At 43.7% G+C, this 19,696-nt stretch overlaps 1 pseudogene; it reads left to right on the top strand.

Annotated features, from left to right (window-relative positions):
* Positions 1–17,313: 17,313 nt before the first annotated feature.
* LOC122228649 lies at positions 17,314–17,759 on the top strand (annotated as a pseudogene).
* The last annotated feature ends 1,937 nt before the right edge of the window (positions 17,760–19,696 follow it).

Below are 19,696 nucleotides of genomic sequence, written 5' to 3'. Positions count from 1 at the left end.
ATTTACACATTTTTCATCCATCAGACTATATAGCATTATGGAATAGAAGGACCATATCTTGGTTGTCTCCGTATCCTCGTTACTCAGTTCAGGGTGAATTGATCCATTCTTTCAACAGATTCTTACTGAGTATTCACTATGTACCAGGTTCTGGCTTAGGCACTAGGTGCGTAAAACTGATGTGAATCCTGAGCTCGTGAAGCCAAAAGTCTAGTAACAAAGATAGTCAAATAGCAAGGACTATGAATGATGAGACGTACTGCAGGGATAGAGAACAATGTTGGGGTACGGGAGAAGGTAAGGGGTGTCACCTGGGTAGAGAAGGCCAAGGAATAATTTTCTGAGGAGGTGCCAAGATGTCAAGGTCAAGAAGAACTTAGCCATATGACTTAGCCAAGAATGTTCTGGGCAGAGGGAAAGCTGAACAGCCTGAAGTAGAATAGAGCTTGGCATGTTTAAGAATGAAGAAGAAGCTACTATAGTTGGAGCTTAGCAAGATGGAGGCAAGGAGAGAGGTCAGCCGGAGGTGGCTGGGGCCAGATGTATAGACCCTGGTATGGACATGGGTTTTTTTTCCAAAGGACAATGTATGTAGTATAATGGGGAAGAGGCCATTGGCAGTTTTTAAGCAGACAAGTGTCAGGTTTGTATTTTTAAGATTTTTCTGGGTGCTATGAGGACAATAGACCGTAGGGGGGCAGCACAAATGCATAGAGCCGTGAGAAGGCTATTTCAGTCCTCCAGGTAAGAGGTGACCGACCATTAAAATGTTACAGTGAGGGAGGGGTGCCTGGGTGGCTCAGTTGGTTAAGCGTCTGGTTTTGGCTCAGGTCATGGTCTCACGGTTTGTGGGTTCGAGTCCCCACATTGGGCTCTGCACTGACAGCGTGGAATCTGTGATTCTCTCCCTCTCCCTGCCCCTCCCCGGCCCCCTCCCCTGCTCACACACATACTCTCTCTCTCTCCAAATAAATAAGCTTTAAAAAATAAATCAAAATGTTGCAGTGAGAGAAGTGGACAGATTCAGGACATGTTTTAGAGAGAGAGTCAACAGGATTTAGGGATGGATTGGATTTAGAAGGTGGAAAGGGAAAGGAAGAAATGTACCCAGCTATGTGGATAGTGGTATCATTTCCAGCAAAAAGGAAGATTAGAAAGACAGATTTCAGAAAACCAAGAGTTTTATTTTTGACATACAGGCACGCATCATTTTATTGAACTTGGCTCTATTGCACTTTGCAGAGATTGCATTTTTACAGGTTGAAAGGTTGGGGCAGCACCGCGTCAAGCAAGCCTGTCCTCACCACCATTTTTCCAACATTTGTTTACTTCTGGTCTCTGTGTCCCATTTTGGTAATTCTTGCAATAGCTCGAATCTTTTCACTATTATTATATTTGTTATGGTGATGTGTGATCGATGATCTTTGATGTCGTTATTGTAATTGTTTTGAGGTGTCACGAACCACGCTCATATAAGACAGCAAACTTGATTGAAAAATGTGTGTGTTCTGACTGCTCTATGAACCAGCTGCTTCCTCTCTTTCTCCTCAGGCTCTGCTATTCCCTGAGACACAGGAAACAATATTGGAACTAGGCCAATTTATAACCCTACAATGGCCTCTAAGTGTCCAAGTGAAAGGAAGAGCCAAATGTCTCTCGCTTTAAATCAAAAGCTAGAAATGATTGAGCTCAGTGAGGAAGGCTTGCCAACAGCTGAGATGGGCCGAAAGCTAGGCCTGTTGTGCCAGTTAGCCAAGTCGTGAATGCAAAGGAAAAGTTGTTGAAGGAAATTGAAAAGTGCTACTCCAGTGAGCACATGAATAATAAGAAGGCAAAATAGCCTTATTGCGGATATGGAGAAAGTTTGAGTGGTCTGGAGAGGAGATCAAACCCACCGCGACATTCCCTTAAGGCAGAGCCTAATCCAGAGCAAGGCCCTGGCTCTCTTCATTTCTATGAAGGCTGAGAGAGGGGAGGAAGCTGCAGAAGGAAAGTCTGAAGCTGGTAAAGGTTGGTTTATGAGGTTTAGGGAATGACGCCATCTCCATAGCATTGAAGTGCAAGATGAGGCAGCAAGTGCTGATGTAGAAGCTGCAGCAAGCCTTCCAGAAGATCTAGCTATGGTAACTGGTGAAGGTGGCTCCGCTAAACAACAGATTTTCAACGTAGATGAAACAGCCTCCTATTGGAAGAAGATGGCCTCTAGGACTTTCATAGCTAGAGAGGAAAAGTCAATGATCAGCTTTGAAGCTTCAAAGGACAGGCTGATTCTCTTGTTAGGGGCTAATGCAGCTGGTGACTTGAAGTTGAAGCCAATGCTCATTTTTGTTCCAAAAATCCTTAAAAACTATGCCAAATCTACTCTGCCTGTGCTCTATAAATGGAAAAACAAAGCCTGGATGAAAGCACATAAGTTTACAATGTGGTTTACTGAATATAATTTTTATGTTTATTTTTTAATGTTTTTTTTTAGAGAGAGAGAGAGCGAGCGAGTGACCACAAGTGGGGGAGGGGCAGAAAGAGAGGGAGACAGGGGATCCGAAGTGGGCTCTGTGCTGACAGCAGCGAGCCTGATGTAGGGCTCGAGCCCATAAGAACCCACAGACTAGGAGATCAGGACCTAAGCCAAATTTGGGCACTCAACTGACTGAGCCACCCAGCCACCCCTGTTTACTGAATATGTTAAGCCCACTGTTGAGACCTACTACTCAGAAAAAAAAGATTCCTTTCAAAATATTACTGCTCATTGACAACGTACCTGGTCACCCAAGAGCTCTGATGCAGATATACAATGAGATTCACATTGTTTTGCTAATACATCATCCGTGCTAAAGCCCATGGATCAAGGAGTAATTTCAACTCTGAAGTGTTATTTTTTAAGAAATACATTTCTCGAGGGGCGCCTGGGTGGCTCAGTTGGTTAGGCGTCCGACTTCAGCTCAGGTGATGATCTCACAGTTTGTGAGTTTGAGTCCTGTGTCGGGGTCTCTGCTGACAGCTCAGAGCCTGGAGCCTGCTTCGGATTCTGTGTCTTCCTCTCTCTCTTCGCCCCTCCCCCACTCGTGCTCTGTTTCTCTCTCAAAAATAAATAAACTTAAAAACATGTTTTTATTAAATTAAAATTAAATGAATAAATAAATTTTATTTATTTAATTTATAAATACATAAATAAATAAGTAAAAATAAATAAAAATAAACAAACAAACAAATAAATAAAAATTAAAAAAGACGTACATTTCTTGGGGAACTTGGGTGGCTCAGTTGGTTTAGCCTCTGACCCTTGGTTTTGGCTCATGTCACGATCTCACAGTTGGTGGGTTTGAGCCCTGCTTTGGGCTCTGTGCTGTAGATCCTTGCTTGGGATCCTCTCTCTCCCTCTCTCTCAGCCTCTCTGTCTCGACCTCTCTCTCTCTCAAAAATAAATAAATAGACAAATAAATAACAACTTTTTTAAGTTTATTTATTTTGAAAGAGAGCATGAGTGCAGAACGGGGGGAGAGAGGGAGGATAGAGCATCTAAAGGAGGCTCTGTACTGACAGCAGAGAGCCCAATGCTGGGCTTGAACATACAGACCATGAAATCATGACATGAGCCGAAGTCGGAGGCTCAACTGACTGTGTCACCCAGGCGCTTCAAGAAATACATTTCTTAAGGCTATAGCACCCCTAGAGAGTGATTCCTCTGGTGGATCTGGGAAAAGTACATTGAAAATCTTCGGGAAAGTATTCATTCACCGTTCTACATGCCATTAAGAAAGAACATTAATGATTCACGGGAAGAAGTCAAAATACCAACGTTGATAGTTTAGAAAACGTTGGTTCCCACCCTCACGGATGACTGTGAGGGGTTCAAGACTTCAATGGAAGAAGTACCTGCAGATGGGGTGGAAACAGCAAGAGAACCAGAATGAGAAGTGGAGCCTGAAGATGGGACTGAATGGCTGTGATCCCATTGATACAACCTGAACAGATGAAGAGTTGCTTCTTATGGAGGAACAAGGAGAGTGGTTTCTTGAGATGGAATCTCCTCCCCACGTGAAGACTGTCGAAATGACACAAAGGCTTTAGAACATTATATAAACTGAGCTGATAAAGCAACAGCAAGGTTTGAGAGGATCGACTCCAATTTGAAAGAAGTTCTACTGGGGGTAACATGCTATCAAATATCACTGCAGGTTCCAAAGAAATCATTTGTGAAAGGAAGAGGCAATCAATGCAGCAGATTTCATTGTCTTAGAAATCGCCACAGCCACCCTGACCTTCAGTACCCACCATCCTGACCAGTCAGTAACTGTTAGCATCAAGGTGAGACCATTTGCGACTATATGGATGGACCAGGGGGTATTGAGCTAAGAAAAACAAGTTAAGAGAACGACAAATGTCATGTGATTTCACCTATATGTGGAATCTAAAAAGAAAACAAAACAACTGAACAAACAAAAAAGCAACAACAAAATCATAAACGCAGAGAACAAATTTGTGGTTGCCAGAGGGGAGGGGTTTGAGGGAATGGGCAAAATAGGTGAAGGGAATGAAGAGGTACAAACTTCCAGGTATAAATAAGTCAAGGGGTGAAAGATACAGCATAGGGAGTATAGTCAATAATATTGTAATAACATTATATGTTGACAGATGGTAACTACATTTATTGTAGTGAGCAGAGCATAATGTATAGAATTGTCAAATCACGTTGTACACCTGAAACTAATATAACATTGTCACCTATACTTCAGTTAAAAAAAAGAAGTGAGAAGGGGTAAGTAACTATTGAAACAGGAGAAATTTAATAAATTGTAAGAAACTAAAACAAAAGTCAAGACCTTCCACCAGCAAAAAGATTACAACTCACTCAAAGGAAACAACCAACAAAACTAAAAGGCAACCAACGGAATGGGAAAAGATATTTGCAAATGACACATCGGACAAAGGGCTAGTATCCAAAATCTATAAAGAGCTCATCAAACTCCACACCCGAAAAACAAATAACCCAGTGAAGAAATGGGCAGAAAACATGAATAGACACTTCTCTAAAGAAGACATCCGGATGGCCAACAGGCACATGAAAAGATGTTCAACGTCGCTCCTTATCAGGGAAATACAAATCAAAACCACACTCAGATACCACCTCACGCCAGTCAGAGTGGCCAAAATGAAGAAATCAGGAGACTATAGATGCTGGAGAGGATGTGGAGAAACAGGAACCCTCTTGCACTGTTGGTGGGAATGCAAATTGGTGCAGCCGCTCTGGAAAGCAGTGTGGAGGTTCCTCAGAAAATTAAAAATAGACCTACCCTATGACCCAGCAATAGCACTGCTAGGAATTTATCCAAGGGATACAGGAGTACTGATGCATAGGGGCACCTGTACCCCAATGTTTATAGCGGCACTCTCAACAATAGCCAAATTATGGAAAGAGCCTAAATGTCCATCAACTGATGAATGGATAAAGAAATTGTGGTTTATATACACAATGGAATACTACGTGGCAATGAGAAAAAATGAAATATGGCCTTTTGTAGCAACATGGATGGAACTGGAGAGTGTGATGCTAAGTGAAATAAGCCATACAGAGAAAGACAGATACCATATGGTTTCACTCTTATGTGGATCCTGAGAAACATAACAGAAACCCATGGGGGAGGGGAAGGAAAAAAAAAAAAAAAAAAAAAAAAAGAGGTTAGAGTGGGAGAGAGCCAAAGCATTAGAGACTGTTAAAAACTGAGAACAAATTGAGGGTTGATGGGGGGTGGGAGGGAGGGCAGGGTGGGTGATGGGTATTGAGGAGGGCACCTTTTGGGATGAGCACTGGGTGTTGTATGGAAACCAATTTGACAGTAAATTTCATATATTAAAAAAAAAAAATAAAATAAAAATAAAAAAAAAATAAAATAAAATAAAATTTAAAAAAAAAAAAAAAAAAAAAAAAAGATTACAACTCACTGCAACCTCAGACAATGGTTAGCATTTTTTATCAATAAAATATTTTTTAATGTTTATTTATTTATGAGAGAGAGACAGAGTGCGAGCAGGGGAGCAGCAGAGAGAAAGAGGGAGACACAGAATCTGAAGCAGGCTCCAGGCTCCGAGCTGTCAGCACAGAGCCCATTGCGGGGCTCAAACTCATGAACAGCAAGATTGTGACCGGAGTCGAAGTCTGACACTTATCTGACTAAGCCACCCAGGCGCCCCTCAATAAAATATTTGTATTAAGATATGTACATTGTATTTTTAGAAACAATGCTATTGCACACTTAATAGACTACAGCATAGTGCAAATATAACTTTTACATGAACTAGGAAACCAAAAAATTCATTTGACTCACTTTATTGTGATATTCACTTTACTGTGGAGGTCTGGAATCAAACTGGCAATACCTCCAAGGTATGCCTGTATTAAGTTCTAGATGCCTGTGGGACATCCAGGAGGAGATATTATGCAGGCAGTGGGCTCTAGTCTGTATATCTCTTCTAGTAGAGGTCTGGGACAAAGATAGAGTTTGGGGGACATTATCAGTATATATGTAGTATTTAATACCCTAAGACTGGGTGATATTACCTTGGAAGCCCATAGAGAGAGGAGAGCAGTGTCTCCCTCCTAAGTCAAGGGGAAGTCCATCCAACAGAGGTCTGGTCAGAAGGAGATGCCTGCAGAGGAGTCAGGAGCAAGAGAGTGCAGAGAGGAGAGAGTGGTTTTACAGAAGCCAAGAGAAGAGCGAGACACATTAGTCAATAGTGTCATCAGCTGCTGGGAGGCTGAAGTGAGGACAATGATGGATGTTTCCTGAACTGACTTGGACACACCTGTGTTTGCTGATGTCTACCCTGTCAAAACTTGTCCTCTTCCCTTATTGAGTCTTTCTCCATGTGTCAGCAGCAGGGTGTACCCTAAGTGAGCAATAGGAAAAGAGAATTTTCTAGCAGTATTGTTCCTAGTATCAAAAAGAAAGGGGATGGGGCGCCTGGATGGCTCAGTTGGTTGAACATCCAACTCTTGATTTCAGCTCCGGTCATGATCTTACAGTTCTTGAGTTCGAGCCCTGCATCCCACTCTGCACTGATAGCATGGAGACTGCTTGAGATTCCCTCTCTCCCTCCTTTTCTGCCCCTCCCCAACTTGTGAGCGCTTTCTCAAAAATAAATAAACATTTTTTAAAAAGGTGGGAAGGAAAAGGAAATAACTATTGGCAGGATAACAGATAAATAAATTGTGCTGTGCTTAGGGTACCATGACAGTCCAGAGAGGGGACACTTAGCGTTAACTGGGTCAGCTCTCCTAGGGTGTCACCGCCTACCTCCTATTCACAATCTCCAGAAAATCTTCATGTGAAGCATGATGGTTTAGATCTGGGGTGGAGAAGGGGGAGTTGACAAAAATTAGAACTGGTTTCTATTGCAGGTGTGAATTCTTGGTCCACAAATTCAAAAATAAAACTTAAAAAAACCACAAATGTAATTTACTTTTCTCCCTTAAACATTATTTTTCCGGATTTATTGAGATATAATTGACGTATAACTGGATTTAATTTCTGTTATTTCTTCAGTAGATTGCATTGACAATCTAGTAAGTATCAGGCACAGTGCTAGGCCTTAAAAGTACAGCAACAAGGGGCACCTGGCTGGCTAATTCAGTAGAGCATGTGACTCTTGATCTTGGAGTCATGAGTTCGAGTCCCACATTGGGAGTGGGGATTACTTTAAAAAAGTACAGCAACAGATATGACTAAGTCCTTGCTGTCACAAAGCTTCCATTCTAGGGGTGAGGGAGACAGGTGATCTATGAGTACACAAATGGATAATATAATTGCAGGTGATGCTAAGGGCTCAGATAAAAAAAAAAAAGAAAGCAGGGAAAAGGGAGAGAGAATGATGGGAGAAGCTCTGTTTTAGGTGGAATGGTCAAGGATGACTTCTCCAAGAAAGTAGCACATGAGCAAGCACCTAAGTGAAGGATGGGATGGAGGAGGGAGGGAGTGGTAATCCAGCAAATGAGACTCAGAAGATGCAATGAGGTTAGAAAGAAAACCAGAAGTGAAGAAAGGGCTTCAAGAAAGACATGATCACTGGGGCACCTGGCTGGCTCAGTCGGAAGAGAGAGCGACTCTTCATCTCGGGGTCGTGAGTTCGAGCCCCACGGTGGGTGTAGAGATTGCTTGAGTAAAATAAGTAAATTTCAAGAAAAGAAGAAGAAGAAGAAGTGATCATTTGTGGTAAAACCTGCTAAGAGCTTTGGTGGGATGGATGTTTGGTAACCCAGGCAAGAGTGGTTGCACTGGGTTGGCATGAGGAAAAGCCTGACTGAGGTAGGTTAAAGACAGAGGGGGCAGGAGAAAAAAGGAGATAGAGGGGCCCCTGGGTGGCTCAGTCAGTTAAGCGTCCAACTCTTGATTTCAGCTCAGGTCATGATCTCACAGTTTGTGGGATCGAACCCCGAGTCAGGCTCTACACTGACAGCTGAGAGCCTGCTTGGGATTCTCTCTCTCTCTCTCTCCCTCTCTCTCTCTCTCTGCTCCTCCCCCTGCTTGTGTGCTCTCTCTCTCTCAAAATAAAAAATAACCTTAAAAACGAAAAGCACAAACTATAAAAAAAAAAAAAGGAAAAAAGAATGGGAGGTGAGGAAGTGGGAGTCAGTCAGTATAGGGAAGCATTTAGAGGATTTGGAACACAACAACAAAAGGATAATTAAAAAGGTTGTGGGGGGGGGGGAGGCGCCTGGGTGGCGCAGTCGGTTAAGCGTCCGACTTCAGCCAGGTCACGATCTCGCGGTCCGTGAGTTCGAGCCCCGTGTCAGGCTCTGGGCTGATGGCTCGGAGCCTGGAGCCTGTTTCCGATTCTGTGTCTCCCTCTCTCTCTGCCCCTCCCCCGTTCATGCTCTGTCTTTCTCTGTCCCAAAAATAAATAAAAAATGTAAAAAGGTTGTGGGGGTCAAGAGAAGATTTACCTTTTTTTTTCCTCACTGGGGGCTATCACAGTAAAGGGGAAGATTGATGATGCAGGAGGGACTTGCAGGAACAAAGCCTTTGAGTAGGTGAGTGGGGATGGGATCCAGCATACAAGCTGAAAGTTGACCGTGAACAGTAGCAGCACAAATGACTTAGAGTCTGCCCCACACATTCCCCAGGGGCTGCGTCTAAATTCTAGGAGGTTTTTTTTGTGTGTTTTTGTTTTTTTAAGTTTATTTTTGAGAGAGACAGTGCAAGTAGGGGAGGAGCAGAGAGAGGGGGAGAAAGAGAGAATCCTAAGTGGGCTCCACACTATCAGCACAGAGCCCGATGTGGGGTTTGAACTCACAAAACTATGAGATCAGGGCCTGAGCTGGAACCAAGAGTCAGACGCTTAACCGACTGAACCACCCAGGAGCCCCTTGGGAGGTTTTTAAGCCACAAACACAGGTGGAAGGATCATCTAGTCCTTGTCATCTGTCCATACTGACATCCTCTTTCCCATCTGGTGTCAAGTCATTTGTCCATGTGGCTCGCTGCCATGTCCTCCTCATCTAGACCACAAGGCCTCTTCATGTCTGCCAGCGATATGTGCCATACCCGCTCTGCTCAAGGTGACTGGGGAAAATGTCCCACTGCTCCCTGCGCCTCCCTCCAGCATGAAGAGCCACACCCATCAACCATTCCTGTCTATAGCTCCTGGGCTATGTTGGGTACAGTGACAACCTTGTGAGGTTTGCCACTTAGGGTAAGACTAGGCTTCTGCAACAATAAGAATGAACAAATTATTCAGTGGCTTGAACAAGGTAGAAGTTTGTTTTTCTCTAATATAATTGCGATGGACAATGTTTATGTCCTCCCCAAATTCACATGTTGAAACCTAATCCCCAGCGTGACAGTATTTGGAAGTGGAGGCTTTGAGACGTGATTCGCTCATGAGGGCTCAGCCCCACGAAGGCTTAGAGCCCTTATAAAAGAGGCCCTAGAGAGCTCCCTTCCCCCTCCACCAAGTGAGGACACAGTGGGAAGACAGGAACCAGGAAGCTGCTTCTAACTAGACACCAACGCTGCTGGTACCTTGATCTTGGACTTCCTAGTTTCCAGAACTGTGAGAAATACATCTCTGTTGATTATAAGCCACCTAGTCTAGGGTATTCTGTTGCGGCAGCTGAAACTGACAATAATGGTCAAAGGACGAATGGTCCAGGCCAGCCGGTGGCTATGCTCCATGTTGACATCCAAGCACCCGGATTTCTTCTAGTGAGTTGCTGCGGTGTCTGCATGGTGAGGCTAGTTCGTGTGGGGTGCAACTGGTGGGGAATGTAAAAAGCCCTTGGACTTCTTCTTTTTCTCCCCTTATCCTATGAGATCTCAGGTAGCTCTTGGCTTTTCTACCACTGATGACTTTGAAGTTTGTCTCTAGTCTGGCTTCTCCCCTGAACTTGACATCTCTATTTGGATGTCTAATAAGCATCTCAGACTTGGGATCTCCCAAAAAAACATCCAGATCCTTCTGCAGGACTTTCGCTTTCGGTTAACGACAGTTCCATTTTTCCAGTTGTTTGGGTCAAAGATCTTGGTGTCATTCTTGACTCCTCCCTTTCTTACCTCACATCGGATCTGTCAGTAAATGCTATTGATCGGTTCTATTATTGAAATACCACATATTCCTCGCTAGCTGAACTCCTGTGATCTAAATTCAGAAACCAAAGAGACACAAATAGAATTTGTGAAATATCCTTCAACACCTGAGACCTTACTACTCCTACCATTCTTAGATCTAAGCCCTGTGTTTTAGAGAACGCTGCATATCACAAACACACGTCAGATAAAGAACATACGAGTGCTTCTGCTGCTCAGGATCTGAATCTCAGTACTGGCACAGCACAACCCAAATCATAAACATCTAGTATTAACACAAGTCGGGCCCCAGAGAATGCTTCTAAAATCTTGTGTCCCGTGTTTCCAAAACACAAGCGAGTTGCGTCGATTGCTGTAAAGGTTTACAGGTTGTGTCACTGGCAACATCAGAGACAAACGCGGCTTCAGCGTCTGCAGGAGACCGAAGGATAGAGCTTAGGTAAGAGAGCGACAAATTAATTGCTGTGCCAAAAGTTTTCTCTCTGATAGCATGAATGTAATAAATTATGGCACAACAAAATATCATTTTCCAGGAGTGCCTAGTGTCCATTTTCTTGTTTCTCTTCCAGTTTCAATTCAAAACTGGAGATGCTTGTAAATTACCTTGGCAGTCACAACAGTTACACATGGCAGCTGAGGGATGTTTTCCAACTGAACAAATCTTATTACTCACCTGGGTATGCGGAGATCTAGATGTAGCATGTGTGAAGCACAGTACCAATTTTTTTCTAGTGGCGTTTAGATGGATATTGAACACTAATTTAAAAAATTAGTAAGATTCGATAAAAATTTCAAAAACAATATATCAGCTTTAAGTTTTCATTTTAAGTGTTATACTAATGTGTATAGCTTGCTTTTTAAATTTTTATTCTTTTTATTTTAGAGCGTGAGCAAGGAGAGCAGGGGGGGTGGGGAGAGAGAGAGGGAGAGAATCTTAAGCAGGCTCACGCTCAGCACTGAGTCTGACAGGGGGCTCAATCCCATGACCCTGGGATCATGACCTAGTCAGACGCTCAACTGACTGCGCCAGCCAGGCATCCGGCTTTTTGTTTTGTTTTGGTTTTTTATTTATTTTTTCATTTATTTATTTTTGAGAGACAGAGAGAGCACAGTGGGGAGGGTCAGAGACAGAAGGAGACAGAATCCAAAGCAGGCTCCAGGCTCTGAGCTGTCAGCACAGAGTCCGACGTGGGGCTTGAACTCACAAACTGTGAGAACATGACCTGAACCGAAGTCAGACACTTAACCGACTGAGCCACCCAGGCGCCCCCCGCCCCCGGCTTTTTTATTTTTAATGGATTGAAATATTTTGGAGTGGCCGCCTGGGTGACGCAGCCAATTAAGCGATCGACTCTTGATCTCGGCTCAGGTCGTGATCTCATGGCTCATGGGTTCAAGCCCCACACTGGGATGTGTGCTGATGGCTTGGAGCCTGCTTGGGATTCTGTCTCTCCTCTTCTCTGCCCCTCCCCCACTTGTGCTTGCTTTCTCTCTCTCTCTCAAAATAAATAAGTAAATTTTTTAAAATAAGTAAACATTTTGGAGTAATTTTTGAATTTTGAAATATATATGAGATTTTATTTTTAATTTTTGTATTTATTTTTACTTATTTTTTTGACAAAAATATATTCAAATTTTGTGTCTTGAAAATAATTATATTTGGAAATTAATTAATTTATTTATTTTAAAGGTTATCTTTTTAAGTGATCTCTACATCCAAAGTGGGGCTCAAACTCACAACCCTAAGATCAAGAGCCCCAGGCTCCAGTGACTGGGAAAATAATTACATTTTAATTTTGATTTTTTTAGACCAGAGGTTGGCAAACTTACCTGTAAAGGGATAGACTGTAAATATTTTAGACACTGTGGGCCATTATGGTCTCTGTCACTACTCTGCCATGGTAGCATGAAAGCAGCCATTGACAATATACAAATGAATGAATGTGTCTGTGTTCCAATAAAACTTTGTTTACAAAAACAAGCAGCAGGGCTGATTTGGCCTATAGGCTATCGCTTGCCAATGCTGTGAAGGGAACACAAATTAGGGGTGCCTGGGTGACAGTCGGTTAAGTATCCGACTCGATTTCGGCTCAGGTCATGATCTCAGCGATTCATGAGAAGCCTGCTCGGGATTCTCTCCTCCCTCTCTGCCCCCCCAATAAACAAATAAACGTTTTTTTAAACAAAAAGAACACAAATTATGTGAAAATGTTGATGATTAAGAAATATTGGAATACACTCGTGATGAGTACCCGGTATTATATGTATGCAAGTGTTGAATTGCTATATTGTACATCTGAAACTAATGTTAGGCAGTTAGTTAGGCATGAGCGAGGAGGGATAGAGCAGATCCCGGCCATACCCTCCGAGCCACCTGGAGGGTTAGCAGCCACACCTTCAGAGCAACCTCTAAGGGCCAACAGAACAGGAAAGGCCTGGCCGCAACGCTGGCTCAGAAGCCACAAGGGGATTTCCAGGAACTGAGCATGAGCACAAAAGGTGCACCTACACTGTACGTTAACTAACTAGAATTTAAATAAAAACTTAAAAAAGAAAGAAAGAAAGAAAGATTAGGGGCGCCTGGGTGGCTCAGTCGGTTAAAACGTCGACTTCAGCTCAGGTCATGATCTCGCGGTTCGTGGGTTCGAGCCCCGCGTCGGGCTCTGTCTGTGCTGACCGCTCAGAGCCTGGAGCCTGCTTTGGATTCTGTGTCTCCCTCTCTCTCTGCCCCTCCCCCGCTTGTGCTCTGCCTCTCTCAGCCTCTCAAAAATAAATAAATGTTTAAAAAATATATATTTAAAATTTTTAAAAAGATTAGTAATTTTGATGAAAGAAATCAAGAAAAATATATTCTAAGTATGTTAATGCTCTTCAGCCAAAGACCAGTAGAAACACACCTATAGATAAACAAATTGGATTTATTACTCATTGCAGTGAGAAGTGACACCACTGGGAATCATGGGATATCTCACAGGGTATTGCAGGGGAGGAGCAGAGAGAGAGGAAGAGAATCCCAAGCAGGCTCCGCGCTCAGGGCAAAGCCCCATGTGGGGCTTGATCTCACATACAGGGGAGATCCTGACCTGAGCCGAAATCAAGAGTCAGATGCTTAATCGACTGAGCCGCCCAGGCGCCCCTACAAATAGCCTTTTATAGGATCAGGCCTGGTGGTGAATGACTTGGGGGAAAGTCTAGCAAGGTGGTCACGTTCTGGATGTTAAAAAGCAAGGGCAATTCTATGACTGGGAATCTCAATACATAAATCTTATCCATAGGGATAGGAGACTAGCACAAGGGTAAAGCTAACCGTTAAGAAGTAGCAGGCACTCGGGGCGCCTGGGTGGCTCGGTCGGTTAAACATCCCCGACTCTCTTATCACTTCTCGGCCTTTTGTCTAAGATCAAGTGAAGCATCCCCGACTCTTGATTTCGACTCACGTTATGATCTCATGATTTGTCATGAGTTGGAGCCCTGCCTCGGGCTCTGCGCTGACAGCACGGAGCCTGCTTAGGATTCTCTCTCTCCCTCTCTCTGCCCTTCCCTGCTCATGTTTTCTCTCTCTCTCAAAATAAATAAATAAGCATCCAAAAAGCTTTTTAAAAAAAGATGTAGCAGTCCCTCATTTTAGCGAAGGGAAAAAGGGTAGTTTGATATTTTGTGGGAGGCACAGTGACTTTGTTGTCGTCTGTGTTAAGATAAAATATAAAGTAGCCTTGTTTTGTCTCATCTTATCATGGTCTCAGAGTAACATCTGAGATTGGTATTCTGTGAGATCATTCATGTTCAATAACATGGTCTAGCTGTGAGCTACAGGCCAGCCCTTTCTCTCTTTTATATGGAATAAATATAAAATAATTCATTAATTATGTATATGTTTTCTTTATTCCTTGTCCAAATATTTCCAGTCCATCACGAGAACACCCAGATAGGTGGTATGATAATGAAAGGCGTTTATTTTGATAGATTTTCACTCATATAAAAATTATAGGTCTACACATATTTCTTATTTTGTCATTATGAAGGTCTATTAAGATATAAAGATGGAATATATTTCAAATGATAGGTTGTGTCTTCATTTGGAGTTTTTAAATATTTACACATGTAACAGGTGCATTTACACCCTTGTCCCAGGCTCTGTAGATGTGAATGGTGGACATTTCCTTTTCACTCAACACATGCTAATTTTCCCTCAGAACTCACCACCCCAGCTCAGAAAGCAAATGGATTCAGAATAGTGAGGATATCCAAGATACTTCCAGAATTCAAGCATTTCTCACACCCCTGTTCCCAATACTCTAGGGTTCAAGCCATCCTAATTGCTTGCCTGGTGTGGTGGAATTTGTTTTTGTCAGCTTAGCTGAGCTGGAACTGTGTTTCCCAGAATTCCCTTTCTTGTGTAGTTTTGGGTGAGAATTTGCCCCCGAGAGAGAGATTTAGGCAGGATTTGGAGGCAGAAGTGAGGCTGCGGCCAAGCTTACTCTTGGAAGGCTGGTACAGGGTCGGATGCTGCTGTAGCTCATGAACATTTTCTCCGATCTGCTGGCTCCCCTGGTCAGTGTCAGGCAGCAGCCAGGCCCACATGTCCTCTAGCAACCCCTGGTTCTCTACCTTCCGCTTCTCCAGCTCCAGGGTTAACTGTGTGTGTCTATGAAGGGCATCAGCTTCTATCACTGGTCATCAAAATGGAGGCTTGAAGGTGAGGAGAGACCAACAGGAGGCCTAGCTTGTCTTTGTGGGTTCCAGTTCATCTTCAGGGGTCCAGTTTGACCTTGACATCCACGACTTCGTGTCCATCTTTCAGAACCGCCTTATTGATTTCTAGCTCAACACCGGATACACAAGTAACAACTGTGTGGAAACCGCTTAACCAACCCTCATAATTGTGTAAGGTTAAATACCTATAATAAAACCTCAATTTTATATTGCTCTTAATGGTTCTGCTTCTCTGATACAACCCTGGTCAATATACCTGGACTTTTTGCAGTTGACTCTGTCCGTGCCCTCCTGGGCAGCCAGAGTCAACCTGTTAAAATTTGCCAGACATGTCCCTCTGTTCAAATCCTTCCCATCTCATTCTAAGTAAATGCTAGTCTTTATTTTAACTGTCCCAGACTCAGTTTAGATGTCTCCCAGCGGTCAATATCCTTGGCATTACCGGATGCCTCAGCATCATCAGGAGGCAAATGCTAGCCTTTGGCATGAACTCAAGTAAGCCTGCTATAGTGGAATCAGAGAAGCTTTGGCATTCACGTCTGACCCATCTGGACTCATAAAGGCTCTGGCTTGCCCAGAAACAGCCCAGTGGAATGAGTTCACACGATTCCAAAGCTCAGACTGTTAGGACCCTGTTCATGACCATGAGACTAGACAATGAAAAATGAAAAATTGCTGAGAGGTGAATTCCTCCCTATCCTTCCTTCTTATGGACTATTCTAAGACATGGTGGCTCTGTGTGACCTCTTTGAAGAGATCCCAAATGACTGAACAAATGGCTTTGATTTTTGTGGGACCCTGGCCAGCTGCCAGCTTGTATTTCTTTCCTTCCTTCTCCGTTTCACTTCTCCTTTCCCCTGGCTTTGGGGATTGCAACTCCCAAGAAAGCATTAGCATACAACCTTCAATTCAGGCTTCAATTCATTTTCTAGGGAACATAGGCTGACATTTAGTACCAGAAGAGGTCCTAGAAAAAAGGCCTTCAGAGTGTGAGTCTGTGGTGGTTCTTCTCACTTATGTGAAGGCAGTAGGGATCTCATTGCTGGTAGCACGTGCAGTGGTACTAACCTTGGCTTTCAGTGGGCATCACAGTTATGAAAGCTTTCTCTTGTGGTGCAGGAAAGAGTAGGTAGAAAACTACATCCAGGATCAGGCAGGTGATAAGTGGCATGGTTGCAAAGAAGTCTAAATGTGCAACTTTAGCCCACCTCCTATGTCAGAGTCAAGGTCCTGACAAGGAAAGAGTAGGACCCTGAGACCCGGGATAGGGACATTAGGGTAGACAAATCTAAGAGCCTTTATCTCATAAATTCTCCTGAGTTTTCCTGGGTGGGAGAGCCACCCCTGCCCTCTTGCCAAGGAAGAACATTTTCCCCTTTCCTTGAGACTATGCAATAATTTCACATGAAGCAGGTACCTCATAAGATGACACTTATTCTCCTCAAAACCTGCTCCCATTACCTCCTCAAATAACTAGGGTCAGTTCCTGGCAAATCCTGAGTGGGAAAACTTAAGTCCAGACCTGGGAAAAATAAGCTACACATCAGAGGAATCAAAAGACCTAGCTAATATATGTAGGAGAGATCTTGGGGGTTTTGGACATGGCAGTGAGGGGCAGCATGGCAGAATAGAAGACTGGCTAATAAGGAACACATCATCATGGACCACTGTCCCGTAACTCAGGCTTCAATATATTTTTTAAAGATTTTATTTTGAAGTAATCTCTACAACCAATGTGGGGCTTAAACCCGTAAGGGTGAGTTGAAGAGTTACATGTTCCACCAACTGAGCCAACCAGGTGCCCCTCAGCCTTCAATAATCTTGCAAGGATAGCTAGACCTGGTCTCTGGTAGATAGTTTCCAAAGATGGTCACCATCAATTCCTTCCCTTCCTCTATATACACGCCACTCCTCACATCAAGAGACGGAGTCTGTTTTCCTCTTCTCCTTGAACTTGGATTGGCCTTGTAAACTGCCTTAACTAACAAAATATGGCAGCTCTTTCATCTGGGCTGCCAATATGCCATCCAGACTGAGGAAGACCCGGAAACTTCGGGGCCACGTGAGCCATGGCCATGGCCACATCGGCAAGCACCAGAAACACCCAGGAGGCCAGGGTCATGCTGGTGGCATGCATTATGACAGGATCAACCTTGACAAATATCACCCAGGCTACTTTGGAAAAGTTGGTAGGAGGCATCACCACTTAGAGAGGAACCAGAGCTTCTGCCCAACTGTCAACCTTGATAAACTGTGGACCTTGGTCCTTGAGCAGACATACCCATGTCTGCCAAAAACAAGACAGGAGCTAGTCCTCGCATCGATGTGGTGCGATCGGGCTACTACAGAGTTTTGGGAAAGGGCAAGCTCCCCAAACAGCCTGTCTTCGTGAAGGCCAAATTCTTCAGTAGAAGAGCCAAGGAGAAGATTAAAGGTGTGGAGGGGGCATGTGTCCTGGGAACTTAAAGCCACAACAGAGGGAGGCTCATTAAATACTAACGAGTGCTTTTCAAAGAGAGAGAGAGAGAGAGAGAGAGAGAGAGAATATGGTAGAAGTGACACTGTTCTCGTTCCAGACCTAAAGTTTAAGAAGATCAACAGTTCCCATTTCCTCCCTCTTAGAAGCCAGCTACCACGTATGTAAGAAGTCCAACCACACCGAGACCCTCATACTGTGAGGGAGTACAAGCCAGCCATGTGGAGACACCATATTAAGAGAGATAACTGGCCAGTCCCTGGCTGTTCCATCCATTCCAGTTGAAGTGCTATTTGTGTAAGTGAAAAGGACACCTTGGATATTTCTTCTCCCACAAACACCTGCAAACACCACATGAAGCATATGGACCCCCAACTAAGCCAAACCCAGATTGCAGAATTGTGAGAAATGATAAATTGCTGTTGTTCTACATCTTTAAGGTTTTTTTTGGGGGGGGGGGTTGTTATTCAGCAAGAAATAATTGAAATATGGTTTAATACTTTGCAAGGATTGTTCTGTAAAGCAGGATGATGGCTTACAACAAATGAGGTCAAGATGCCAGGACTTCCATGGTAGATTGCTTAAGAAGAGGTCAGAAAGTTCAGGGAGAGGGGTGCCTGGCTGGCTCAGTCAGAAGAGCATGCTACTCTTGAGCATGAGTTCAAGCCCTACATTGGATGTAGAGATTACTTAGACAAATAAAACTTAAAAAAAAAAGAAAGAAAGAAATTTCAAGGAGGTGGGAATGAAAGATCTAAGAGCTCAGCACCTGACTATGTTCTCTAGAAGGGCCAAGAGGACACTCTTTTTACTAAGGCGATAAGGGGTTCACTGAGAAAGGGGACAGCAGCATCTCTAGCTCAGTGGTGTCTGTCTTCAGTAGGCTGAGGAGAAGCGTAGGAGATGATGCCGTGGAACTGGGATCCCTAATATCAATAGTCATGTTGGGACTCCAGAATGCCAAATGTAGCATCCAAGGCCAGGTCAATATGATTTCTATCATGGGCAGCAAGCTCAAAGCGACAATGAGGGTGCCCTGATCCGCAGGGACCTATGGCAAATTGACTATGGGGAGGGATGGATGGATGGACAGCTGACTGGGTAGCCCTCTCTCTCTCTCTCTACACACACACACACACACACATGTATATACACATACATATATATGATTTTGTTTTATTTTTTGAGAGAGAGAGAGAGAAAGTAGGGGAGGGGCAGAGAGGAAAGAATCTCAAGCAGGCTCCATGCTCAGCATGGAGCTGGACACAGGGCTCGATCCCACAACCCTGGGATCATGACCTGAGCTGAAATCAAGAGTCAGATACTCAACTGACTGAGCCACCCAGGCGCCCTTCTATTTTGTTTTGTTTATTTATTTGTTTTGTTTACATGTTTATTTTTGAGAGAGCACAAGCGGGGGAGGGGCAGAGAGAGAGGGACAGAGGATCCAAAGTAGACTCTGCACTGACAGCAGCAAGCCCGATGTGGGGCTCGAACTCATAAGCCATGAGATCGTGACCTGAGCTGAAGTTGGACACTCAACCAACTGAGCCACCCAGGTGCCCCCTTTCGATTTTATTTTTTTAAGTTTATTTGTTTGTTTGTTTGTTTGTTTGTTTGTTTATTGGAGAGAGAGAGAGCAGGGGAGGGACAGAGAGAGGGAAAGAGAGACAATCCCACGCAGGCTCTGCAAGGTCAGTGCAGAGCCTGATATGGAGCTTGAACTCACAAACCGTGAGATCATGACCCGAGCCAAAGTCAGATGCTTTAACTGACTGAGACACCCAGGCACCCCTCCTTCGATTTTATTTTTAAGTAATCTCTACAGACTGGGTAATTCTCAGTATCTATCTATCTTTCTATTTATATCTAATTTTTAAGTAATCTCTACATCCAACATGGGGCTTGAACTTACAACCCCAAGATC

This window comes from Panthera leo, chromosome C1 (assembly GCF_018350215.1).
Source record: "Panthera leo isolate Ple1 chromosome C1, P.leo_Ple1_pat1.1, whole genome shotgun sequence".
Taxonomy (NCBI): Eukaryota; Metazoa; Chordata; class Mammalia; order Carnivora; family Felidae; genus Panthera; species Panthera leo.
Note: the sequence above shows the minus strand (reverse complement) of the source record. Positions and strands in the feature narration are given on the sequence as shown.